Below are 3,558 nucleotides of genomic sequence, written 5' to 3' on the forward strand. Positions count from 1 at the left end.
GGTAATTCGCCATCATTCTGGAACGTGCTCATGAACCTAGCATAAAGCTTGTCACCATCTTCAACTGTCCCGTAGGCGGAGTCAAGCAACTTGAGGTAAGTTGAGGGACTAGACTGTGGGCTCAAATGTTTGATCATTTCAGAAGCAGGAGGAAGAAGACTGTCCAATACACGATGTGTGCAATGCAAGTCTGACACAGATGGATCTCTGATAAGAATTTCGACACTTGCACGCCATGTATCATAATCTGCTTCATGGCTTGGTCGTGGACTCTTGCCTGAAAAAGCTCTGAGTCTACTGGGTGAAGCAAACTGGGGTGAGTTATCATTACTGCGCACCACATGCTCAACCACCACTCGCTGAACTGCAGGTGGATTGACATCGATTAGGGGCGTAGCAGTGGATTCAGATGAGACAGAGAAAGTCTGCGAGGGATTGAGATCAATCAGGTTTTCTCTGAAAATGGAAGGGATGAGAGGCTTACTTGGATCATTTGCTGATGTCAAAGTCATGGGATCTGTAGGCATCACTGACTGAGGGGTTTCAGAAGATGGGACATTTCTTTTGATGGTTGAATCTTTTTGTGGGGTCGGACTCTGCGGAGCTGAGGATTCTGGATCAGTCTGAAGTGATTGGGAAAAGGCACATTCTGCAGATGAAACCAGATTTTTAAGTTCTTCTTTCAACATTTCTCCTAATGAATTTCCACTCAGCCTGGCAATTTCAGAGAGCTGTTCCATGTACATCTTAGTAGCTTTGCTTCTGGCATCTATGGTGTAGACACTTCCTAAAGCCTTTAACTCATACACAATGCCTGCTTGAGTCATGCTTGGAAACTGAAGAGGCAACAATGGTTCCAATGTCTGCATGGCAGTTTCATGTGCAAACTCAACGATCATGTTTTTATGGTAATCTGACTTAGGATCATCTAAGCAAATGTAACGGTTAATGGAACCATACTTCTGGAGAAAGGCTGACACTTCCTCATCTGTCTCTGACCCTGTTAAACCACTAACAACCACAGAATGGGGAATTTGGATGGACTCCCGGAGTACCACATCCATATTTGGTTTTTTATTTTTTTTGTTTTTAAGGAGAAGTACTTGGCACGTTCTAACAATATGTGTAAGATGTCTGACACTTAAACACACACACTCATGCTCCTGGCTGGCTCGCCATAGCTTCCTCTGTAACACAGTAGAGAAGGGTATTACATATATTTTGGATAAATGGGCCAATAGGTTCGGCTATCGGAGCACAGTGGAGTGTTTAAATGACACACAAGGGCAGTTGGGTGTATTTAAAGAACTGGTTTTAGTGACAGAAAACACACAATTAACAGTTGCACAAAACACACAATTATGAAAATAAAATTACACACAATAAAATGAAAAAAAAAGAAATAACAATAATACTTGGCCAAGTGCTAATTCTTAATTTCAAATAATTCGGGTGCACCCTGGTAATCTGCACTCCAAATTGTATTAGTCAGCAGATTAATCAAATTAATCCCAATTTGGTTTGATTCAACTTCATTCACAGGAGAATTTCCACCACAGCTGTGCGTCACAATGTCCGAAATAAAACAATCCAAACAGTATTGTCCAAAAATCAATCAATAAAAAAACAATAATAATGGAGAATGTCAGTTGTAGGTTTCACACATAACCGTGTGTGAAGATGTATGTTGCTCTCCTACCACACCGCAGGGTGCAGCATGACTCCAAATGGGATAGACGAAATCTGGTTCTCTCTTTAGGTCCAGGTGGGAAGGCTCGCCATCAATATCAAAGGAGGGATCCACTTCAGGAATGATCCAGTATAAAAAAAAACCTGACCTGTCAACAGACAGGACCAGCAGAAATACAGGACTTTACCAAGCCGTTCTAGCTTTAATCCTTCTTTCCAACACAGTAACAAAACATTACCTAGTTACTAAAACAACGGATATTTTTTTAACAACAATGTAACAAACGACAAAAACACAAATAAAAGGCTCCGAATATGCTCACCGATCTCAGTGCGACACACTTCAGACAACCGTATAGTGGGTCTCAATCCGGATGCGTGGGGCACTAAACGATGTAACAAGGCATATTTGATCTAAATAATATAAACTTAATAAAATAAAATTATGTTAAAGCCTAAATTTTACCTTTTATCTACGAAGAACAAGCTGAAATAACTGCCAGAAAGAGCCAACGATTCCTAACGGCTCTAACGGTAAAAAACTGAAGTTCAGTTTGTATTCATTTAATAAATAATTTCCAGCACAAAAGCTGGACAATCAACATAAAATCTATTTACAAAAGAGTTTATCCACAATACAGTTAATACAGCACGTAAAAAATACTTTTAACTGTTGGGATACATACTCTGGCGCTGCCCCGCTCAGCAGTCTCACCGCGTCGGATCTCTAGAGCAAAACCAACGGTACTGCAGACCCGGGGGAGAAGGGCGGGATCCACAACGGCAGCCTGCACCCTGATTGGTCCAGACGCTCTGGAAACCAAACTTCTCATTGGCCAGGCAGACCACCCAGCTTCCTTAACCTCTTCTCTTAAAGTGGCATACCCACTTTATGTGGGTTACATGTACTTTTTACTTTTATTTGAGTTATTTTATTATGTAATGTCGCTACTCTTACTTGAGGAGAATTTCAGGATTTTCTCACCACTGAATGAAAAACAAACATGTTTTAACCAAAAATTCACCAGACACAAACCTGCAGTTTTTGTTAAAGTTTCGTAAGATTTTTATCGAAAGAAGCTGATTGGGAAAAAAAAACAACTTTTGTATGATTTTGTTTGTCATTTTTGTTCTTAAAATACCAAATTTTCCACATAGCCATGTTTCGCTCTGTCTGATCATGTAATTTTTGGAAAATATTAAATCACTGGTAATTTGATCAGTTACTCAGTACTTGAGTAAACTTTTTACCTAATACTTTTCTACTCTTACTAGAGTAATTTCTTGGATTTTACTCGAGTAAAATTATGTTGAAGTAGTTCTACTCTTACTCGAGAACTAAAGCTCCTGTAGACTATTGTCATATCAGGAGATGTATACCACTAATTCCTGCTGTTGAAAGGACTTTTCCACCTGGTGGTCAAAATTATGCTGGATTTACAATAATAAATATCAAATAACTAAATGTATGTGCTATTCAATATCCACCTAATTGAGAGTCTGACAGCAAAAACAGAGTGAAAACAAAATTATTTTACTGTAAATTTAAAAAACAAACTTGACACTAAGCCACTTTTTGCTAACAAGCTAATCTAGTGCAATGTTGCACCAACATATGTAGCAAAATATATAGCAGCTGAATTCAAATGTAAGCAAAATTTTCAATCTATTGTAAGCACCTTTACATAAATAAGTCATTAGATATAAGAAAATATAACAAAGATCAACAAATATTTTTAACCACTGGGTTACTATGATTTGAAAAATAAACTTGTTCATCTGGTATTTAGTTAGAGGTTTAGCTTTTATGTTTCAATTTCTTGAAGAATAGACCCTTTTCACAGTGACGTCAGACAATGGCCGCCATAA

General features: G+C 38.4%; 1 long non-coding RNA gene across 2 annotated transcripts; it reads right to left on the reverse strand.

Moving 5' to 3' along the window:
* Window positions 1-1,625: 1,625 nt before the first annotated feature.
* LOC116713998 (uncharacterized) lies at window positions 1,626-2,609 on the reverse strand. 2 transcript variants are annotated; one of them, XR_004337973.1, is made up of 4 exons: window positions 2,376-2,609; window positions 2,156-2,217; window positions 2,013-2,075; window positions 1,626-1,838 (listed from the first exon to the last, which is right to left on the reverse strand). It is a non-coding gene; the product is annotated as an uncharacterized LOC116713998 (long non-coding RNA). The 2 variants fall into 2 exon arrangements; XR_004337972.1 differs by having other exon boundaries at window positions 1,626-2,075.
* Window positions 2,610-3,558: the final 949 nt, after the last annotated feature.

The sequence above is a fragment of the Xiphophorus hellerii genome, chromosome 23 (assembly GCF_003331165.1).
Source record: "Xiphophorus hellerii strain 12219 chromosome 23, Xiphophorus_hellerii-4.1, whole genome shotgun sequence".
Taxonomy (NCBI): Eukaryota; Metazoa; Chordata; class Actinopteri; order Cyprinodontiformes; family Poeciliidae; genus Xiphophorus; species Xiphophorus hellerii.